Source organism: Dipodomys spectabilis, unplaced genomic scaffold (assembly GCF_019054845.1).
Source record: "Dipodomys spectabilis isolate Male_0828 unplaced genomic scaffold, ASM1905484v1 ptg000290l, whole genome shotgun sequence".
NCBI lineage: Eukaryota > Metazoa > Chordata > Mammalia > Rodentia > Heteromyidae > Dipodomys > Dipodomys spectabilis.
The window spans coordinates 1192408-1217841 of NW_024870967.1; the positions used below are offsets into that span (position 1 = coordinate 1192408).

Sequence of the window (25434 nt, forward strand, 5' to 3'; positions counted from 1 at the left end):
TTGTACAATTATCCCAGAATAGTTTAAAGTAGTTTTTTCTCCCAAGATATCCAACTACATTTTCTGAAGTTGTGCTTTGAACACACCCTCACACATGAGCAGATTATTTGAAATTATACTTCAACATTTCCTTGTCACATTCTACTTTGTGCCTTTGTCTTTTTTTGCACATTCCTTTTGAGTTCATGGTTGCTCTATTTCCATTTCATCTGTAAAAACTGCTAAGAACATTGTTCAACTACCACTTTTTGTTTGCACATGCCCAGTCTATGTATGAAGGTACTTTGTACATGTTAAGCAATAGGGTAGTACTCACTCTCTGAGGAGAATAGTTCCACATTATAACCCTATGCTCACATTAGAGGGCGTAGAATTTAAAGCATTTTGAGACAAACAGTGATATTAGAATTGAAAGGCTCCTTAGGGACATTTTCTTGGAGCTCATTAGTTTACCCAGGAGAAATATAAATATCCACAAAACCTGGACCTTATTAGTAAGTATCCGAATTAACAGTAGATCTTAGATACTGTGTTAATACAAGTCACCATTTTATTATTGTTACATCAGAATCCTTCCCTATTGCAAATATGGATGAGAAAATGAAAGAAAGGCATTAAAGAAAAATGTCTTATCTTTTTAGGCATTTAATCCTAGTGGTGAGGGTAATGTCTGAACTCTCCCATTCAATAAACATTTAAAGTTTATAAGAGTACTTCCTACATATAAGAATTTGTGGCATGTTGATTGACAGGGTTATTTCAGCATGGAGATATCCCTAACAAGAACTAGATTTAAATAGAATATATGTCAGTTATGATGTGTCAATCAGGCATTTTCTATTCTAAAGAAGAATCAATTCGAGGACTGTTCAGTAACATCAGTAACATCAGTGTTACTTGTCCTACATTTATAATGAATAGGCTGATATAATATCCAAACATATCTAAAGATATTTCAATAAAATCCCAAACTGAATGGATACATGGGTCACTCATTGAAACTGTAGACAAATTAGTCTTATCTGTGCTGTAGATCAATCTATAATCACCTGGCTAAACAAACTCTTCAAAAATATTCACAGAATTCCTCTAAGTAAAGATCATGACAGTTATATCTGTATAATTCTTCTAAGGTCAGGATAAAAGAATTTGTTCTCAATATTTTAAATCAACAGAATCTGTTGAATTCATGGATCCAGAATTTTATGGCTTCACATTCATATCTCAAAATTTTATTAATATGACTTTCACAAAAACACTGTTCTTATTGAACTTGTCTATGTCCTTTTAGTTTTCAAATGCAAATAGCATATTTCCTTCAGTATCTTCCTGACAATTTGTTCCCTTGTTTACCTCTCTAAATCAGTTTTTGGTCGTGGATATTTTAATGATGTCTAAAAAGACTTATCCATGCATCTGTTTAACATAAATTTTAGAACTATCAGAGAGTTTTTTCCTCTAAATCCATCATTTCCACCTGTAGTCATTATCACCAAGAATATTACTAACATGGTTGCCATCCAGAGACGTGGAAGCACTTTAGATTTCTTCTTATCCTTCTACTTCCGTCTGTTAGATAAGATGAATGATCAAGATTTTCTGTTTCTGTCACTAATATAATTTCTATGTACTCCTTTTTATGCAACTGAAACTGGCCTGTTTCAAATACTCATCATTGGTCACTTTGTCCTAAAACAACTGCTTACATATTATGCTTTTTCCCCATAGACTTTTCATATTGTTCCTCTCCGTCACCAAATTACTGCTCCATGTAAGCACACAGAGTGAATATCTCAGACACAAATTCTAGTATCATTAATTACTCACTCCATTGACTGTTGGCATTACATTTCTCATCTGTAAATGGATATAATCTACCAGAAATATTGAAGAATGAATTTGTTGAATTCTAGAGCAAGAAAAAAGAAAAGTGAAGAGTCCTTACATTTTCCATCTTACCTTACAAATAAGAAAAGAGTCAAGTTCAGTTTGTTGGTTTAAAATCACAATTTTTTTTCATGCAGAAATAAAAATAAGTCATCATCAGGCTACACTGTGGTCATCATCCTCACCAAAATTATTATTAGCATCATAAGTGCTAATTATTGAAAGTCTGGTATGTGTCTATGACGTTGCTATTATTTGTCTTTTGATTAATAATTTTAATGTTACCACTGTGCATGCATCCATATTAAAATTTTGAACAAATAAAGAAACTAAAAAAAACTAAACCATATCAGGTAACTTGACTATGTGCTTTTAACAAATTATGGAATAGATTTTTGAAGCATTACAAATTCCTAACCAGTATGAATTAACTTCTCTCTCCGTCACTACACACAAATATTTAAGAGTTTGAACAGAATTTTTTCAAGTGATATACTCTAAATGTTACTACAATATCATGTGTATATCTAAAATTTCCTTTAAAGTAATAATCTCTACTTTCAAATCAAGTATTAGTTATTTTATTCTCAGGAACTTTGAGAAAAAGACTGTATATCTTTGAAACGTAAAAGGTCAAAATAGTAGCATAAAAATTTTAGAGGGAGTCTGTCTTCAGAAATACATATACATATATATCTATATATACGTTATGTGCAGAACGATATAGATTTTTAGAGATTATTTGTCATCAGAAATATGTACATATATTTAAATTTCTGTGTAGAATGATGTACATTATAGTGAAAGATACATCTTAAAACATAATTAAAATTTAAAAAATACATCAAACCAAGTGCCAGTGACACGCTTATAATTCGAGCTATTCTGGGTGCTGAGATCCTAGAATTGTGTTCGAAACTAGCCCAGACAGAAAAGTACTTGTTAGAGTCTTATCTCCATTTAATCACTAAAAACAGGAATTAGCTCTGTGCTTCCAGTTGTGGAGTGCTGTCCTTAAGCATAAAAACATTGGGGACAATGCCAAAGTCTTGCAAACAACAACAACAACAAAATGTATCACATTAATTTCACAAAAGCAAATTTTAACTGCTGTGAACATTTCTTAGAAACATGAATACATGCCCCTGGAAAATGTTAAGTAAAAGTATAAAATATTTATGTCTAGGTTAAAGACAAGACTATTTAGATTGTTTAAGATATTTAGGTGAGGATTAGGAATTAAGAATAATGAGATTTGGGTAATAGATTGGGATTGGACTTTAATTATAGTCTATAGTAGTAATAAAATGATATTTGTAATGATTATATAAAATTATTCTTGCTTGGTATATGAATTATAATAAGTGATAAACATTTTAAAATGATTTCCAATGCAAAGGATTATCAATTCTTTTGTACTTTCAAAAAAATTAAGAAATCTATTCCAAGGCTAGTTTGCTCTAAGACTATATTTGTTTTCTAAAATTAATTTAGGAATGAGTTAAGATTTAGATAACGATGCACAGCAGAAGAGAGTGAGAGGGGATAGAATGATGGACCACATAGGAGCTGTAGGTCATTGGTACTGTGTTTCAAAAAACAGAAAGACTTCAGAGAAGAGAAAGAGGAATATAAGGTGTCCTGAATCAAGTTTCGTTTTAATCCACCTAATAGTTTTGACTGAGAATCAGAGAACATGGGAAAAATAGAAAATAAAGCATTGTATAAACCTGTTACAATGTAAAGAAATTGTAATAGGAAGATGATAATTAATTTCCAAAGAAATAAAAGAAAGGGTAGGTAAATTCTAAAGGGAAAAAGAATGAAGAGAGAAAAGAAGCAAAATAAACCTTTATCAATAACAAACACAAGAGTTTGGAAGTGGAAAGGCAGTAGAAATATTGTAAATAACAATAAAATAACAATAAAAATTGCTAACGTGGATTGAAGATGGATCATATTTTATCATATATGATTTTGAAGTAATAGGAAATGAAAATTTAAAAGTCATAATTTAAAACACTATAGCCCAATGGTAAAACATTGGCATAGCATGTGTGAAGCAATGGTGTGATCGCCCAAACATTACAAAGTACACCCAAAGCACACACACAAAAAAATCCACATTAACACACACACACACACACACACACACACACACACACACACACACACAACATACACACATTTGGAATATTGATATTATCATATTAAACAGAGGTAATTATCACAAATAGTAAAAATATGTTAATATGAAATCATATTATTGCTCATACTATTTAAAAGTTTACTAGAAATAAAATACTCACAATATACTTGGATTCTTATAGGTCAATTAAATTGAAAATTAAGAAATAGAAGACACGAGAACCTTTGCAAACAAGTTTTAAATAATAAACATTTTGAAACATGTATACTTTTATTTTGACAAAAGATTGATGTTACTGGTATTTTAACTCAAGATTTAGAATATGATAACCAGATGCTCTATGTCTCGCTAGAGATGGCTATATTTCTAATCATTTCACTCTGGATACTTTTATAATAAAGGTCTCATCATTTCAAAGCCTCTCCCGAATCACAAACCCTGCTTATATTTCCCACCATAGCTAGAAAATGGAAGCCACAAATCACCATTCCCTGCTCAAACATTTTTTTAATTCAAGTACAAATATTTCCAAAAAGTGACCAGGTAATGAAGCCTTCTTAATAAAGTATGTACTTCTTGGAAACACAGTAAGGACAAATATGTTTAAAACTATAAGAAATTAAAATTATTTAAATTCACCAACCATATAAAAATTAAGAAAATAATTTTTAAATATTCATGTTAAATATTTTAAAAGCAAAATATATGTGTCTAAATAATTTACATTGTAAAACTCATGCAAAATTGAATTAACTAATCCTTCGGCTCTGAAAAAAGAATTACTCTAAAGAAACAAAAGAAAATAATTAAGTTCAAAATTTGAAATTTAGAAAATGAAATGAATTGCATTCTTTAGTTGACTGAAGAAACTGTAAACCCTCTGTATATCAATTTTATAATAAAAAATGCATGAACAAAGAAAGCAAAAGTACCCATTGATCAATAGCACCAGCTAAAGTATCAGTATTTCTTTTTTTGAGTGTACAAGAAAATCGATGGAGGGGATAAGAATGTTCCTTCCATTAAAAAATGTACTCATTACCTTACTTATGTTACTGTAACCACTTTGTACATTACCTTTACAATAAAATTAAATTGAAATTAAAAATAAGTTAAATAATATACTAATTAAGAATTCTTAGAAGCCATTGGTTAAAAACTTTGTAAAAAACTGTCCTAGGAACCCAATGAATATACTTTGATGATACTATTTAAATACTTAAACTTCAGCAGAGAAGCAAAAAGTTTATAAATGTTACAAGTAAAGTAATAAAGCAGAATATATTACTAATAATAAAAATCATAAGATGAATTTATAGTGGTAGTCAAATATGTAACAAATGAGATGAATTGCCATTCGTTTGCACTTAATAAGTGAGAAAGAATTCTCTAGGTCTTTTAAAATATATCTTAAGATAATGAAGAAACTATTCTGTCACATCATATGATAATCAGATAAAGATGATATTAAAACAAAGAACAGATTGTACTAAGTTGTGGGATGTTAATGTATTTACCTATTTTGGTTGTGGGTAACTGTGGGGATTTCAACTTGGAGTATTGTTCTTGCTAGGCTGGCGTCATATCAGTGGTTAATTATAGGATAGGGGTTCCCTTTCCACAAGAACATGCACCTGATCTGTCCTTTTAGCCTTCCATCATCAATGGCATCAGAGTTGCACACCAACTTGTCTAGCTGACTACCTTGGCTGGCCTGGATTCTGCAGTCCTTCCAATCTTTGCCTCTAGATAGTGCAGGATCGTGGAAATGATCCAGTGCACCCAGCTATAGACTGAGAAGGAAGTCCACTAAACGTTTGGCTTGGGTTCTGTTCTCAAGCCTCCTAAGTAGTTAAGAGTAAAGATGGGAGCCCCTGGTGCCAAGCAGTAGCAGTATTTTTAAAAAACTCGACATATATATGAGTTAGGCTTGTGATTACCTCAGGAAAAGAATAAAAGAGCAGTGAAGCATAAAGGACAGTCAGAACTTTAACTAGCTACTCAGAGGCTGAAACAGCTTAGCTAGCTACTCAGGAGGCTGAGATCTGAAGACCACTGTTCAAAGCCAGTCCAATCATGAAAATACATGTGATTATCTCCAAAACATCAGAAAACAGCAATGGCTCGAGTGGTAAAACACTATCCTTGGGCACAGAAGCTTAGGGATAGTGCCCAGGCACTATCAAGCTTCAGGAATGATGAATACATGCATGAGCTCCTGCAAATATGCGTGTGCATACACACGTGTGCGTGAACACACAAACACACCAATGAGTATTTCAATGCTACCTTCTTTAATTTTTTTTACCTTGTTGTACCCTATTGCCATGTATTGGTTCACAAATTAACAAAATCAGCTAAGCAGCTATTTACATACAACTGATCATGTTTCTCTAAAGTCTATTCTCTTTTTGCAAGCCTGCTTTTATATGACCCAAAAGTAAATTATTCAGGAGGGCAATTCATCTCCCTCAAATCTGTAGTATTAGATGATTGTTTAGGTTCTTCCTAGCTATATGATTTTGTGAAATTCTGCATCAAACAGCGTATTTCTTTCACGAGAAGGGAAGCCTTTGTCAAACAATTAATAATAGGATTTTCTCCTCCTGGCAAGCATGAGTAGTTTTATTATCTTCGTATATTTCATGATCTGTCTGTGTATGCCAAAGACTGCTGTGAAAATAAAAAGACCATTCTCAGCACTTAGCATTCGTATAACATTCATATCTATGAAGGTATTTAAATATTACTGAAATTGCTTTGGAATAAATAATGTTCACTTTGACTATTTTGAGAAAGAATTGGTTTCTCAGCACTTAGGTAAGAAAGTGAGTGAAAAAAACAAAAGGAAAGTTTGGAACAACTCAACACATACATTCAAATGAAACAAAACAACTGAAGAAAACACAAATTAATTCAGTACTTAAAAACCTGCAGGAAATGCAATGATTTTTTTTTAAAATCAGCTATGATAAGCTTTTGAGAATCCTGACTACATGGGAGTCTACTGTTGTGAGGACAGTGGTTAAAGCCCAGACTGGACAGAAAGATCTGTACACAAAGCCATGCCATGCACCTGTTATTCTAAATTCCAGGAAGAATAACATAAAGTGGAATGAGCCCAAGATCATACACAAGGAGGAAGCCAGAATCTATCTGAAAAATAATCAGGGTAATTTAGGGCTGGGGCATGACAAAGTGTTAAGAACACCCATTTAGGAGACACAAGACACTCAATGCAAACTCTATTAGGCATAATGAAGAAAAAAGCTATAACTTTAAATAATTGGAATGATTGTAAGATTTTGAGTATTTCAGTGGAGAAAAAAAACCATGAGAGAGATAGAGTGAACCCATGTTGTGATCCCTTCTACTTAAGCTATAATGTTGTGTGGAACTCCAGACATAACAGAGTTATCTTGCAAATGAGTATGGATATGCATTTGGGTGATGGAAATATTCTACTTACACAGGTGTAAATTAGATTTTTGGCTAGATTGTAGTTCTTGAACTAAGAGCCTGTGTGATGCCCTGAGCTTTATCTCTCAAGGCTACCACTCTATTACTTTGAGCCACAGTTCCAATTCTGATTTTCTGTTTGTTGTTTGGAGATAAGAGGCTCATGGACTTTCTTGCCAAAATGGCTTCAAACCATGATGGTCAGATCTCATCCTCCTGAGTAACCAGGATTCCAGACATAAGCTGTCTATTTTTTAAATAGTTTAGTAAATCATGTAGTTACAGAAGTTATAAATTATCATTACAACCTGTGTAATAGATGTGTGTATGTATATATCAATGCATACAGACAGAAATATTTTATCGTATCTTTGTATCTACAGTAGATTTATGAAATATCAACCTTCGTTGTAAAATAAAATGGAAACAAAAGTTATTAAGGAGCAAAACAAAGGGAATTGTCACAAGTTTCTTGTTGTTTAATGGAATATGAATTGCGAGAATCAGTTTGGGAAAACCATCTTAATTTAACATAATGGATAATGGGTATTAATTCCAATCTATCTATTTGCCCATATTGTGCGTCCTCACACATGAGTATCAAAATCAAACCACAATTTTTGCTTTTGTATTTAACGCACCTGTTATAATTTAGGGGATTGATGAAGTACTCAAATAAAGATTAAAATAATAGTAAGTGAGGCTATGAGTTAGAGCTGAAAATGTTTTTAAATATTATAATAGCTAATTAAATTGAAATTTTCTTACTTTTACTCTATTGTCATGTCCCTCATTCCCACATTAGAAAAGTATGTAGAAGGTTCTCAGTAAATTATGTGTATAATCATGAAAAAAAATGTATTGAAAGAATATGGGCCCAGTGTGGTTTTAGCTTATTGAGACTGTAGGGGGTAGTGTGTTTTTGAGGCCTTCCAAAACGTTGTGATGGAGATGAAAGGAGGGATGTGCTTATTCTGGAAAATTGTCTAGAGGATTGCTCCCAGAAAGATAGTGATGAATTCTTCCAAAAGATACAGAAAATCACTTCCACAACCATGTTGACTGCTGCACTATTTACCTTAGCCAAGTTATGAAAACAGACCAGATGTCTTATGGTGGAGGGATGGTTGGAGAAAGTGGGGCACATATACACAATTGGATTGCACCCATCCATTATGAAGACTGTTACGTAATTTGCAAAGAAATAGATAGATCTAAAAATATGTTAAGTAAACTAAGTCAGAGCCAGACACACGAAGGACCCATGTTCTGCCGCATATTTTGAACATAGGACTTTATGCAAGTTTACACAACAGTATTAACCAAAGCATGCTCTTTGCAGACGAGTATTTAAAAGTGTAATTTCTTATAAAATTGAACTTTTATTCCAACAAAGTGAATACCAAGAAACTATCATTTGGAAGATATGAGCAGAAGTCAAAGGGAAGGAATAAAGAGAGTTATGGATGAAGAGAGGGAAGGTATAATATTCAATGCAGAAACTAGAAGCAATGAAAGTGGGGTGAGGTTTGGAAGGGTATTGGAAAGTTACGTAAAGATCCATTGTACTTATAAACTGATTTGTTGAATGGAAATTCCTTCATACAACTATTTAATAAAAATATAATTAAAAACAATGGAGACGGGGCTGGGAAGGTGGCTCAGTGGTAGAGAACTTGCCTTGCAGGCCTGAGGCCCTGGGTTCGATTCCTCAGCACCACATAAGCAAAAATAAAAAGCAAGAAGTGGTGCTGTGTTTCAAGTGGTAGAGAGCTAGCCTTGAGCTGAACAGCTGAGGGACATCACCCAGGCCCAGTGTTCAGGCCCCACGACCGGACCCCCCCCAAAAAAAAACAGTGGAGACATCTGAACCTTAAACTGTGTTCTCTTAAATCATGAGTCAAAATAATAGTTTCCTTCTCAGAAATTTTCTTTGCAGTTATTTTCCTCAAAATGACAGAAAAGTGACCAACAAAATGAATGTCAATACATCACATTGCATATCCTAAAGAGAAACAATATAAAAATCACAGTAAAAATGTTAGAATTCATCACATGATAAAATAACAGGTAGAAAGGATCAAATGCTGATTGTTTTTCCAAGTACGTTACCTATGGTATCTAATTTAATCTTCACAATAATCCCATAAAGTAGAACTACTTCTGTTTCTAATTCTCAGATGATGATATTGAAGTCTTCAGAGTTGGAATTACTAGTACAACATTTCACAAATGGTAAATCTTAGCCTGCGGCCCATTCCCACCATATCAAATAACTTCATTCTATTTTGTGACTAAAATACCAGTACTTAGTCCACTAATTCTAGGAAAATTTCCCAGAATTATTGTCCACACTTTAATAATATGTCACTTTATCTTTGTTAGAAAATAGGAAACTAAGCGGGATGTCGGTGGCTAGACCTGTAATCGTAGCTACTCAGAAGGCTGAGATCTGAGGAACGCGGTTCAAAGACAGCCCAGTCAGGAAAGTCCGAGAGATTCTTATCTATAATAAACTGCTAATAAACCAGAAGTGGCACTGTAGCTCAAGCGGTACAGTGCTTGACTTGAGCGGAAGAGTGCAGGGACAGTACTCAAGCCCAGAGTTCAAGTGCCAAGACCAACCAAAAAAAAAAAAAAAAAAGGAAATAGGTAACTGCAATATGCAAGTTCATAATCAATTTATACCTCCCTGGTGAAAGGAACTGCTAAACTATAACATTCTTGATTTCTAGCTCAAAATTGTAGAAATTATATTCTATCCCATAACAACACTACATTGCAGTCATACTGAAAGAATAATCTCCCCAATTCCTGATGGAAACAGATTGCAGGTCTTATAGACCAATCATTTCCACATTGTAGCTCACATAAGTTGTTTACCATTAGAGGTATTTTGATTGCTTTTTATACCCAACATTTTGAGAGAAATGTTTTACTTTAAAATGTTATTAAAGCAAGACTGATATAAAAATCACCTTTGACCCCAGATGAATATTTACCTTTCATATACCCAAAAATGCAGTCTTACCTATCATTAATGTTAGGAACGAGAGGTTAAAAATCATGGACACCAAGACCTAAGCATGAATTAAAGACTCTCCAACTTGTGAATACAATTGGTTTAAAAAGACATCAATACTACTGCATGTTTTTCAAAATTTCTTGTGATATTAAAGATTCAATGATAAAATATTAACAATTGAAAATAACTCATTTTCTTGGGAGTAGGAAAGAAAACACAAGATTAATCCATCATTTTCAAATACCTTTATTTTTCTACAAATTCAATCTTATAATTATCAACATTATAAAACTAACTGAAGTACAGAGCCACAAAGGAAATAATTTAACTGCATCATCTACATTCAAAAAACTGTTACTGGGGCTGGGAAGGTGGCTCAGTGGTAGGGTGCTTGCCTTGCATGCATGAGTCCCTGGGTTCGATTCCTCAGCACCACATAAGCAAAAAGGAAAAAGCCGGAAGTGGCGCTGTGGCTCAAGCGGTAGAGCACTAGCCTTGAGCTGAAGAGCGGAGGGACAGTGCCCAGGCCCAGAGTTCAAGGCTCCACGACCAGACCCAAAAATAAGAAAAAAAAACTGTTACTAGAAAACAAAGTTATACTAATAATTAGCTTACCAAATTCACTTATATCCTTTTATTCTATTTCATAATATTTCATAATATTCTATTGCATAAAAAGCCTATATACCCACTTACATCTTCATATCTTAATATTTATTTCAGAAATGTCTATAGCTCTATAGTCAATGAACTGAAATAATACTGAAAATATTCAAAGGCTTTTCAGAAATTACAAGACGCTCTCGGGGTTGTTATTTATATTGGAAAAGATATTCGAAAAGCCTTATTTGTTAAAGTTGTGATAGTTACTTCCACGAAAGAGCCATTAGTGAAGATCCCATTGCATGTACAAAACAACTTCAAATGCATCCACAATCTGGAGGTGACACATGCTTTTTGTTTGTTTGTTTTGAAAGGTATATCTCGCAAGCATATCCACAATACTGGTTTTCAGTCAATATGATGGGATATTCAAACCTAATAAATACAGGGTTGATTATCTTAGTGAGAATAGATATGATGTTACAAAGAAAGTTATTTTCAACAGAAATCCGGAAAGAGTTTATTCATCTTGTGAATAACCAGAGTGTAATACCTGTTTGGTCAAGTCAGTGAAACTCACTCCATGAGTATATCTTAAAAGTATAACCAATTTAAGAGGTCAAATACATATTTTGTACTGACAGTCATCTTACAGCAATAACTTACTACCTAATTATATCTGTTTCTTCTTACCTAACATATAATAAGAGCTGAAAGTGGTCTCTTTTATCTAACTTAATTTTGTATATGCTTTGATTATGATGATGTTATTATTTGACAAATAAAATGTACAGAAGGGTGGTTCCACAGAAATGACATGACAGAACACTGATAAATAAAAACATTGCAACACAGTTAGCTCTTTTGAGCCTCACCTTGTCCACATTGGCAAGCAACATTGCAACAGCACACGCACACATATACACATAAACACATGTGTGCACATGTACACACATATACTTGCATGCTAAATTCAGGGTTTAGTACAAAAAAGTACAAATAAAGTTTTAGTGATTAGGACAAACGTTAATTTGCCTTATTACAAAATAATACACAATCCAGTCACCATGGGTGTTACATTTTACTTGCCTTGCCACATGTGACCACTTAATTTATTTTAATTAATTAATTAATTAATTAATTTGTTTGGTGCTAATACTAGGCTTGAACTCATGGCCTGGCTCTGTCCCAGAATTTGTTGATTTTTTGTTGTAGTTTTCTCAAGCCTAGAATTTTACTGCTTGTCCCACAGCTCCATTTCTAGCTTTTGCTGGTTACTTTCAAATCAGAATTTAATGGACTTTTTTTTGTTTGGTTTGGTTTCAAACCACAATCCTCAGTTTCGTCTTTCTGATTAGCTAGGATAAACACATGAGCCACGAGTGTGGCTTCTAGTTTTTCCTCTATAGCTATCTAATACTCATATTAGATAGTAATTTAAAACTTAGAGTATAGAAGCAAGTTGTACAGTGATGATATTGTCTTGTCAGAAATTTAAGCTAGTAAATTTCTTCTTAAAACCATAAACAAAAATACCATGGTATAATATAAGAGAACTCACTATTGAACATATGAGCTGTAAGAGCTTTCTAATAGATCCATTATTTGTTACCCAACATTAGAAAAAACTATATAATGCGGTAGTAAAATAGAAGTCCTTTGTAGGAATACTTAATTACCTTGTTTTTAAAGATACTTGTTTTCATCTAAAAAAAGTAGGCCTGTCTATTGTCTTCATGTGATTTTGATGATTGAAGGTGCTTAATGAGAAGTCAAAGTGAATTACTAATCCTTTGCTATCAATTAAATCTCACCTTTTCTTCTTGGAACTTATAATTATTAAAGCAATAGTTCAGAATCAGCAAGCAATAGTTCAGATTCACACTTCCAGTGCAAGTGGATCACCAGTAATTAATCCTTGATACCATTTTCCACAAAGTTTTGTCACAGATACAATCGGCCTGTCTTCTCTAGCTGCTTTCCTAGCCTGGACCTATTCCTTTACTCTACAGGAAAAGTGTGATTCAATTGATTTCAGTCAGATCTGTTACTAGAATTATCAAGGATTTAGATTTTTGTCTGTAATTTGGTCAAAGCTATGTCTCTTTATGTAGGCTAATAAAAATGTATTTACTAAATTCAAGTAAATACATAAATTCCATTTCCATCTCTTTTAAAAAATAAAATTGTTTGCTCTATAAATTGATCAGAGGCATGGTCATTGCACATCTGTCTCTCTCTTCCTCTCTCCCTTTCATGGTTCTCATAGATAATGTGACTGCTCCATAATTATCCTAATTTATTTTGCTTTTATATTTTTGGTTGCATCATTTCACTTTCTGCTCTGCCATTTCCCAAATCATTTACATAGGAGGCATTATTTCATATTTTCTCATTCCTATAATAAGCTGCACATGAAGACACCACTGGTACCATTTTCAGTCTGTACCTTTGAATATGGAGGAAAACCTTTCCTCTGCTCTCTATCAATTCCCTACTCTCCAGTTAGAATAATTTCCAATAGTAAAATTGGAAAAAGAGAAAGAAAATCATGGTGAAATAACAGATGTAGAAAATTCACTGGATTTTTCTGACCAGTTCAACCAACGTGAACTATTAGGGAATACATGTGCTCCCCATTCCCACTGGTACTCACTGTCTCTGGTTAGGCAATTCTGATGAAGACAAGGAACAAGCTGAAAAAGTGAGGAATGGTATCATTCGCAAAAAAAAATGGAGAAGTATTAAAACAAATTTTTGTTTGGGCTGCTGAAAATAATCGGCTTACTACAGTGCAGATACCTCTCTTCATCGGGAAGCCTCCAGTGGGCACTTAGACATTGTCCATGAGTTGGTGGCTCAAGGCAGATATTCATGCAATTACTGTGAATGGCTAGACACCCCTGCACAGTGCTTATATGTTGAATAATACCAGAGTGGCTGCTTTCTTAGTTCACATTGAGGCAGATACCAATGCCCAAACTAAAGTCCTCTTGACTCCCTTGCATCTTACCGCTTGGAATAGAAATAGCAAAGATATGCTGGATCGCCTTCTATTGAAGCATTATATCAAACCAGGTCTGAAGAACAACTTGGAAGAAACTGCATTTAATATTGCCAAAAGGATAAATATGTATCACTACCTCTTTTAAATTGTGGAAGGCTGTAAAAATTGTTCTCCTAACTCATAATGGTTTGGTTAAGATTCTTAAATTTCAAAAATGCCAATCCATCTTTGTGTCTGTACAAAATATTTTCACAATAAAAAGCAACAGCAATATCTTACTTTAAAAATTCATGGATTCCATAGTATTCTTCAATGAATTGCCTGACTTTGATGTCAAAATGTATTCAAGAGTTGTTTGTATACATCTATAATGATTTCTGCAGGGTTTGTGATTTTTAAATCAGAAATCACTTTAACTTATCTGTTGAAATGAGTAGTACAGAAACTAAAAATAGTTCTGGTGCTTGTATGAAAAAAGTATATTTTAAAATACTCTGTATTTTGTTTGTATAATGTCCATAATCTATTTAATTCTCTCCTAGATATAATACTTTGAATTATACATTGTTTTATAATATATAGGTTCGTTAATAAATGTGTTATTTCAGATAGCATTCCATATAGAAAAAGTTTAAGATTCCTTTTTTTCCTAGGTCCTTATAGTATTTTATTTCTTTGGGATAAAATGACAATGTTATCCAATTTCAAATGTTTTGTAAAGATTATGCTATGTAAAGGCCATTCTAAGGTGAGGATTTAACGCACTGATGTCAAACTAACTTTCAGTTCAATGAATTACATATATTGTTACATTTGCCTTTTTTAATTTTTTATTGTGAAAATACTGTACAGAGGGTTTACAATTACATGGGCAAGATAATGAGTACATTTCTCATCAAGCATTGTAGCCTCCTCCTGTATTTACCCTTCCCATCCATTCCCATCCTTCCCCTGCTCTCCCACTCAATCCTCCCTGCTACCCCTCCACCCGCACAAAGTTGTAAAGTTCATTTTTCGACATAACGACTTGTATTTTTGTAATCAATTTTTAATAACTGTTTTTCATTTCTTGCATCTCAAGAATGAAAAATATGGAATAATTCACAAATTTTCATATCATCCTTGTGCAAATGCCATGATAATCTCTATATTGTAGTAATTTGGGTAAAAGTCCTGCTGAAGCATGTAGTATCCTGTAAATTTAAGTAGTTATTGATGCAATCTTTATACAGGCATATATCCTTGGTTGACTGTTTGTAACTAGGAAACCTTATTGTTCCTAAAAATGTTATTGATCTTACTTCTCTAAAATTCTGTGTATATTGGGAAAAGCTTATATTGTTTGGTCGATTGCTCACATTTGCAATTTTTTTGTCAATGACTATTTTAAGTCTTTTTCATTTTAAATTTGATCATACTTTGAAGCCTTTATAGCTAGGTCCAAAGGTGATTGTTTTTCAAGTACTTATTTATAAACTGAGTTAGCTTTGTGGAGTTAATGGATTCAAAGTAAGCCTTCCTTACGAGCTACTTCTAAACTTCTGCAGCTTAAAAATTCCTAAATGATGTCTTACTGGTACAAATGTCTACCTGACCCTTACTCTTCTTCCCTGTACCAACAGATCAATCAGAATATCTTACCCTGACAGCATAGATTTTCTTATTGGAACAAAACTAATATTAGTTAAAAGGGATCATAGAGAGATAAACAGTTAAGACAGAATCTTTTAGGCTAGAAGGTATTTTATCAAAATATAATTGTTTTTTATACCTAACATTTCAATAGTAGCTAAAGCCAAGAAGGCGAAAAAAATTTCACATGCATGATTACCAAATGTCCTGGCCAGTCTACCATCCATCCAGGCAGGAATTTACACTACTGCCTTTCTTTCATCAAATATTTTCATAGTTACAAGAGAAGTCTAGATGTTTCTCCTCGATATTAGGCCTTAAATTGGTAATGTTTTAATCACAGTGTTTCCTCTTGTCTCTAGGCTGTAAATCTCCAAATGGTAAAGCTTTAGGTCCAACTCTACCAAACACTGAGGTAGAAATAATGGAATAATATTTTAAAAGACAGTTGCCTTTGATACCGTAACCACAACAGAACATTGCAAAACATGTGCCTTTTTTATTATATTTTATAGTTATATATTTTATATTTATACGTGCTGATATTTTATTTCACACAGTGGAACTTACTAGAATTAATTGATAATTTGACAAATAAATAGATATTTATTACAATAAATAGATTGGAATATAAATAATAAGGTTTAGAATGTAAATTAGAATATAAAAAGTATCAATGCAATGTCTTTGGTATAAACTTGTGATATGTTCTAAATATTCTTGGTCTTCTGAATTCACATTGTAAAAAAAAAACAATTGTTTTCCTCTAATCTATAAGGGATTTTACTCTGCTGCTCTGTTTATTGTTTTAACTCACTGGTTGCAAAATGTTTTTCTCTATATTTCTGAAGCATTTCTACTGATTGTACCCAAATTTTGCTGATACGATATCTAAAAGGTATTATTCTTCTGCAGGACCCATGGGTCCTAGGATCCCAGGTCTTAGTTATCCTCTTCATCTGATAACAAGGGGAAGATTTCTCACCTAGGCTCAGGAAACATGCCAACAGAAAGTAATTGAAAATCCATCTCAATTCCTTATGACACCAGAATTAGTGGTAAGCAATTGTGTAATGCAATGCAACTTAAAATGAAAGATGAGATCACAAAATCTGAGAGAAAGTACAGTAATTCAAACTTTCAGTTTACAAATGACCAGCCCATATGAGTGACCAAGATCACAAATGTCACAAAATTATTTTTAATACCCCTCTTCTAATGATTACTCAAAGATTTCAGTCCAGCATAAGTAGGCAAAAAAAATAGTTCTTAGAACGATAGATCCATAATTGCTCTACCAAGGCTAGGAAAACTTGACTTACAGGTCAAATATAATTCACAAAAACATTAATTGAGAAGATCGTTAATGCTTCAAAATACTGGTACTTCAGTAAAACTTGTTTCTGTAGAATAAAAATGTTATCATTCTCAAACCAATGATAACCTACACTTAATCTCCTGAAAACAGATTCCTTTTCAAATAATCTTTTAAAAATCACATTCACCAAAATAACATTTGACAAGTAGACAATATTGACATTACAAATTTTTCAAGTTTAGGGTGCAAGTTACAATAGAGTTGTTTTATTTACCAAGCACTAATGCCAAACAGGTTCAACCATTCATTAAAGTGTAGAAATAGTACCACTCACCATTTGTGTTGTTCAGAAGGTGCCTTACAGAAATGTGTCAAATAGAAAAACCTCCCATAATTCAAACCCAAACACTAGCTAATAAAGTAAGTTTAATCACTTACTAAGGTACATTTTTTTTTTTTTTTTTTTTTGCCAGTCATGGGGCCTGAACTCTGGGCCTGGGCGCTGTCCCTCAGCTCTTCAGCTCAAGGCTAGCACTCTACCACTTGAGCCACAGCGCCACTTCTGGCTTTTTCTGCTTATGTGGTGCTGAGGAATCGAACCCAGGGCCTCATGCATGCAAGGAAAGCACTCTACCACTGAGCCACCTTCCCAGCCCCTAAGGTACATTTTAAAAAGTCATAAATAGTTGCTTTATCATATGTTGTTTTATGTTTTACCTATCAGTCTAACATAGTAAGAAGAAATATGACTTAAAGTCATGAATATGGGTACTCATCAGAGATGTGACAAACATAAAATCTGTCTTCTATTTCTACCATATTCCTGTATAGTAGTAAATCGTAGTCTTCTTCTTTTTCCAAAACTTATAGGTAGTAGAAAATATTATCCCATGTAAAATAAAATAATCATAAACATTTTTCAAAGCCATTTATAAAATTTGGTAGTTAGGAATATATTCTAAGCCATTTTTAAACTTTCTTGTTGACTAAAGATTAATCTTCCAAATGGATGAGAATAAAATCATGTCTAGGTGCTTCACGTCTCCAGTCTTGCAAATTGTTATTGCAGATGAATGAATTATGGAAATATAAGCTGACATCAGTTCAAGTGTACGCAGGATTGAAACTCCATGGATAGTATATAAAACTTTCAGAATATTAACAGTTTAACAGAATGACTATCAGGAAGTTGAAACCAGAGAGGAATAATAGTAAAGACAGAATGAATGAAAAATGGAACAAGGGGCAAGTACAGTTAGAATACTCAATGTACACATGTGATAAAGGAAGTGATAAATCTGAAATACATCTTGGAGAAGGGTTGGTTGAGAATGATAGAAGGAGTCACTCTGATCCAGGAGCATTGGACAATTAGATGGACATATTTATTGTAATACACTTGCACAACCTTTTGAAATTTAATTAAAAAACACAACAAAAAACAAAAACACATAAAAATCACAACCAAACAGCAATCTCTAGAGAGGAGTATATGACCTCTCAAAATTTTAAATAATTCATGAAGGCTAGTCTGGGGAATAGCAAACAAAGCTGTTCAAAGAGGGCAGTTTGGGGTAGCAGAGAATTTTGAACAGATTTAAATAGATTGTCTAAGGTTGTGAATCACCTACATCTGCTGCAAATATTTTCTTCTGTGAGTTCTCTTTGTCTGAAATGGATACTCCAGTCCTCAGCCACACTTGATGGCTTGTGAAGATAGAATGGAAGAAACAAGATCAAGAATCCATTACTCCACTGGAGACAGAAGAGTCCTCTATGTTTTCTCTCATCTCTCTTCACTACTCTTTCTTCATACTTTTAAGTCAAGTGATTTTGAATTATATCTTTCATTCTTTGTTCTGGCAAGTAATTAGCCAAACTAATTTCCTAAATATTATTTGCCATTTTTTTCTACCATGCTGTTTACTTGTCCAAGGGAGTCCATTAAGCTTCACCCTTGCATTTGGTTGCCACGAAAATCCAACATTTATGTTAATGAGGACAAACTCTAATGTAAAACTTTGTCTCCAAAAAACCGATCCAAGAAGCTGTGATCACAAATATTTAGCTATACTTTTTTTCTTTTACCTTGAAAGTCTTCTTGTGTCTAAAGTTCCACAAAAATAAGTACTCCACTACTTTTTGGTTCAATCACTTCTAACCTCAAAGATATATTTTACTAACAAGATGCTTAGAGGAAACCGAAGTATACTCCACTTTTATGTTCTCTCTTAAGACTCTCCTTAGATACCATATCAGGATCAGTGAAGTTATTCTTTGCAAAATTATTTCAATAGATTATTTTTTCTTGGTCTTGCATTTGCTCAGCAAGATGTATGGAACAGAATAGAGTTAAATCATCCATACCTTGGGTAACAGTGTCTATTACAATGGACAATGCTTCTATGTCCTAATTCTATGTCCTCCTCCTAGCTCTTCCCTGATTTCCAATTAAGCACAGCTTCTTGACTTCAAGTCCAGTGAAGCTGAAAGACTATAAGATCTCCTCCCCACCCCACCCCGCTACATCTTCATGGTTTCTCTTTTAAAACTCTTTTAAGTTGCCTCATTTGGACGTAGAATTTATTTTCCTGTCCTCATTCAAACTGTTCTACATTGTAGTGAGCCAAATAGGCTCTGTAAAATCACTTTAGGTAGCAAAAATATTAAGACAATCTATATCAAAATTTTTGGCCTCCCTCCACTGCTGAAGTCAGTATGCTTATATAGGGGTTCTAAGAACATTGTTTTCTTACCCTTTCAATTTTCTCAATTCTTTTCTAATCCCAAACTTTTTGGCTTATGTAATAAGAGAAGTCTTCACTACCTCATGTTAATAAGGATATTATTTTTTGTGAGCTACTTAGAAATGTGTAATCATTGGCGTAACCAATCAGATTTTTTTCTGTGTTTCAGTGCTTCATGTGCAAAGACATTGTGGAAAGTGTTACAAACAGAAAAGTGTGAACCCAATACCTTCTTTCATTTTGAAGGGCCCTTTCTCCCTAAATATTTTGACCCAAATTATCTTTTTCAAAGAATAATTTTGGTAATTAAAGGTCAATTCACAAAATTTGATGTCTTAGTTTTCTTAAGAACTTGGAATTTCACACAGTGAGAGTATATTTCCTGGGTAAGGACAATTCTCAAGGGAACCTACAGGATTTACAGTAAGGTTTCTAAAGTTTGTTTAGTGTGAAAATGAGCTATCTTTACCCACATTGCTCCTTCTCAACTAGGTCTCCATAGCTTTCTTGGCATGAAAGCCTATTTTCCCAGGCAATTTTCTTAATAGGCTAATTTGTTAAAAATTTAAACAATTAAAATATACCTGTCATAATTTTTAAACTCTTTTGAAATTCCTTTATCAGAATCACGTTTTCCCCAATCCTAATTCAACCTTTTCCATCAAAAACAGTAACATGTTGTTTATATGATATAGTGTCCATGCAACTATTATTTTCCAGTGGCTTTATGTGTATATATGAACATATATGCTGATGCTGAGCAAAATGAACTCCAAGGTATGGAAACAGAGATTTTTTTGCAGTTGTTTATAATGTACTATATGATTTCTATTTTCTTTGGGTTTTCCTCCTATGGCTTGGCATCGGCTGTATTTGATTTTGTGCCCTGTGTATTGTGTATACACTTACCTTAATTAGGGAAGGGAAGAGGAATAACAAAATGGCAAGACAAAGGACAAAGGGCAAGCCAATGCAATAACAATACTCATAAGACAATATGTTGGAAAAGTACATTAAAACTTGTGAGGAGTATTGAGGTGAAAGAAAACTATAAGAAAAATGAAAGAGGGGGTAAAAAGTTTGAAAAGTTATGTTTTCACTACCTTACAATTACTGTAACCCATTGTTCACCAATTTGACAATAAAATTAAATTAAAAAATAAGCTACATAAAAAATAATTTCACTGTATTGTTATAGTAAATATTTTATGTAGTAACTTTTTAAAAATCAATACTATTTGGCATCTAATTTGAATTGATTACTACTTTTTTTATCAGAGTCATCAACTTGAATGTTATCCAACTAGACACTATTTTCACAATAAACTTGACAATATTTTGAAAAAAGGAAAAATTTAGTACTTTCTCATACTAAAACCGAATATAGTTTAATTCTATGGAAACCCATAACTTTTAAAAGTAAATGAGTTGTTAAGAGGACAGAATATATGTGTTCCTCAAAATTCCTATGACTAATAACTACTCATTTTCAAATTCTGAACATTCCATACCTGAGTGATTCAAAACAGTACCTGTTTGCATGTTAAGTAATTTTGCAATAGATGCAGTTTCCAATGGAGTGTTACAGATTGAGAAGTCAACAGAAAAATAGCCACATTCTGGTAGAGGATAAAATTATGAAGCATCTGTAATTAATTCTTCAAAAGTAAGCAAATTTTATCAGAGTAAGCTATAATTTCTATGAACCATCAATCCAAAGATTTATGCCATAAAGTCATCCTAGTCCAATAATTTCCAACTTGTAAAGTGCACCTTAATATTCCCTTAATTCACATCATGAATAGCTTATCTCTATTGTGAAAAAAAATACTACACCTCTGATAATGTGATTCTCTCCTTGTTCTGGAAAGAATACTACAATTAACTGGGTTGCATCATTTTCCCCCCAGTGAGATTCTTGAGATCAGTACACTTGCAAATGTTATTTATATTTATACTTTTTTAAACTATCACAGATATTTAGGATGCTAAGGTCAGAAGATTATGTTTCAAATATCCAATAAACTCAGAAAAAGTCAGACACAAGTGGCACTGAGATTGAAGTGGTAGCGCACGAGCCTTGAGCATAAACAGGCTCAGAGACAGTTTCCAGGGCCAGATTTCAAGCCCTAGGACAAACCAATAACCCCAAATGTAGCATTTTTCTCATTGTATACAGAGGCACGTAATTAAGGAAATTGCTTCCTCTGTTACATATAGGTAGAAGAAAGAAGAAGTCACACAATTATTCTCTTCATACAATGTTATACAAAACCCTCAAAAATTGCAATTTTTCTATATTTATAAATTAATATCGATTTGTTGGCAACTCTGTCTAGATTATTTACATTATCATTTTATACATGAATGGTTGGAATTTTCTATTAACTAAGATCTAATTATAACTCTCTTGAAAGCATATTCTAGGCAAATAGAATGCCAGAATCATTTGTGAATTTGTCAATTAAACCCTCTACTCAAAAAGAATTTTGTAGTATCCTATAAAATATGAAATTACAAGCAAATCTAAAATATTTATGTTAACTCTAAATTCTAATTTAGCAAGATCTACAAAGTCCTGCTTTAGATGAACTTTGAAATTTCTCTAGGCTTAAGATTTTGTAATCCTTCCTCATTTCTTTGGAATCCAACAGAATGATGCTTACTTACTTTTTCAAATTTTGGGTGGGAATCATGAGCCATTTTGAATCTAGGAATGTTCTGTAATGAAGAGAGTATTTAAAACAAAACTGAAGATTATATACGAGTTGCATTTCAATAGGAAACTTGACTTCTCAAAACATAATAACAAAATTAGCCCAAACTTCTAATTGTGTATTCCTTTCTTGTTGTTTGGTTTGTTTTATTAGACAAAATTATACTACCTGGTCCAGGAAATGTATCACTATTAAATTCCACTCTCTAATCTCCTGCCTTAGTCTGAGTGCTAGAATTCCAGGTTTGTATCACATTGCCCTGCCATGTTTGTTGGTTTATTTAATCTAGACATAGACTAGCATTTCTGAACTTCTCCAATGATATTATCCACTAGACAGACTGCTCAGAGTGTTTATGTACTATTTTAGAAGATCTTCTAACATTTGACACAGGATATGATCATTTTCAGATGCACCTGCTGGGATCTCTGATTCATTCGATCCCTTTAATAATAATTAATTGACTCTCTTACTATCTCTCGTCCCTACCTATGTAATAGTCTCAAACTTTTTTGAAGAAAGTTCATGAGGACTTTCTAATACTAAAATTCATCTCTTAATTCTTACTAAAGACATATTTTCTATTGCTATTTTCAAACTTTTCTACATATTCTAAGAGTTGTTTCATTTGTGTATTTTTGTGTGCACATATAAGTGCCTCTGTGTGTATGTGTATGTTTGTATGTATGTATGCAAAAGCCTCAAGCTCTTATTCATCATATGGATGTTCAGTCCATATCATGTTTGGTGTGGTTATTTATTTTATTTCTTGTTTTATTCATTTATTTACCATATATTTTATTGACTCTGATGACACCTATACCATTGATTATATTGTTTACATCTTATCACATAGCATCCAGATTTGTAGATGTGTTCTCCATCATGCCTGGTATTGCTAGGATCTGAACGCAGGGCCTAGCAGGCCGAATTCATGAATGGGTGAGTGTGAGCATGGCATCCTCTAGCCAATGAAGCTGTCAGTTGTTTACTAGGCGCTAGTTTGTGCCCCAGGTTTGGCCAAAACAGCGATAAATAGATAGGCAGACGGTGGTATACAAATAAATAAACATTGGTAAACAGTGCCAGAGCCATCTATGACTGAATGACACCTACTACGTTCCTACCAACACTTAGGTATTTATTATTCCACCATTAAAGGAATATTATTCTTTTCATGCTTAATAAACTATTGAGATCAATCAGCAACCTAGGATTATTGCATCCAATTTTAGACTCAACTTGTGCATGAACTACTCTTTCAATTGGCATTCATATGCATAGGAACAAGTCCCTTGCATTCTTCTACCATTGTTATGTGTCAGGACCGGGTTTGAACCAAGAGCCTATGTTGACAGGTTGGCCTATGGTTTCCCTGATAGCCCGCCAGCTTTCAGCAATGGCAGGTCAGCTCCACTTTGCAACCAGGTAATTAAGACCCAGGATAGTCACCTTGCAAAGAAAAAAATCCTAAAACCCTCCAGCCCTCTGCAGCTCACCACTTTTTGTGCTTTCCAGATTTTTTTTTTTTCTTCCTGCAGTCCCTCTGGGCCTAGGATCCCCCAATCGAATATGGGTCCAGATGCTGCACCCCAGCCTAGGGTGATGGAAGCTAAGGCAGACTTCCACGACATGAGTTCAAGCCCCATTGTTGGCCAAAAAAAAAAAAAAAAACAAATAAAAATTAATTAATTAAATTTAAAAAAATAAAGCTCACTTATTTGGAATTTCTGCCAGTTTTCTTTCCTAGCCTAGGATTTGAACTCAGGGTCTTGGTAAATCTGTAGCAATGTGTGGGAAGGTGCAGTGTTGTCACTACTTGAATTCAAACCCTGTGCCAAGCCAAAAATAAAAAAAAAAATAAGTCACTGACCTGGGCAGTGGGAGTAGTTGTGGAGATGGTAGAGAAGGTTTGGTAGGGGGAAAACAAAGGAGGAAGCAACAATGCTCAATAGGAAATGTACTCATTACCTTGCTCATGTAACTGTAACCCCTCTGTACAACATTTTTACAATAAAAATGTACAAAAAATGAAACAATATAGTTCTCAGAGAAGCACTTTATGGGTAAAGGAAGGATGTCTGAATAGCTGTACAAAATTCGCCACTGCATTTTTGTTTAATGTTCAGTATGAAACTGAATAAACATAACTGCTTCCATTTAAAAAATTAAGTCTCAGTCTTGGAACTGGTGCCAGTATTTCTGCTATTGCTGGGATTTGATTTCACTGTCCAGGTAACTCTTTTGCACCATAGGTGAAGGCAAATCTCACTGTCCTTGAGGAAAAGAAATTCAGGCTAGAGTTCCCAGGGCCTGAATGAAGGCCCTGCAATGGAAAAACTATTTCTGTACATGTGTAATATATGATATATACTTACATATGTATGTTTATTACATATTATGATTACTATTGATTTTGATTTTGTATTTTATTTTTATTTGATTCATTAATTTATTGTTTTATTATTATACACATAATATTTATTACATTTTGAACATACATTATAAAATTATACACAATAATTTAGGACATTAACTCATTTTTCATTAATATTTTATTAAGTGTTGAAACATGATACATAATTAAATGGAGGCATTTGTCATAGTCTTCACATGTTTAGAGTCTCACTCAAGTATGAGCTGTGTTTTACCTTTGGATACCTTACTATAGTGATCTCTTTAGATGATTTATAGTCAGAAGCCTTTTCTTGAGGATAGGCAAGTTGAGGGATAAAATTGTAAGGGTGGGGCAAGAAATGTGGCTTAGTGGTATAGAGCTCACTCAGCTTGCATGAATGCCAGGGTTTGAATCCTCAGTGCCACATACTCAGAAAAAGCCAGAAGCTGTGGAGGGGCTCAAGTGGTAGAGCACTAGCCTTGAGGAAAAGAA

The 25434-nt window shown here is 33.3% G+C and overlaps 1 pseudogene; it reads right to left on the minus strand.

Moving 5' to 3' along the window:
- Window positions 1–15215: 15215 nt before the first annotated feature.
- Window positions 15216–15315, minus strand: LOC122126917 (annotated as a pseudogene).
- Window positions 15316–25434: the final 10119 nt, after the last annotated feature.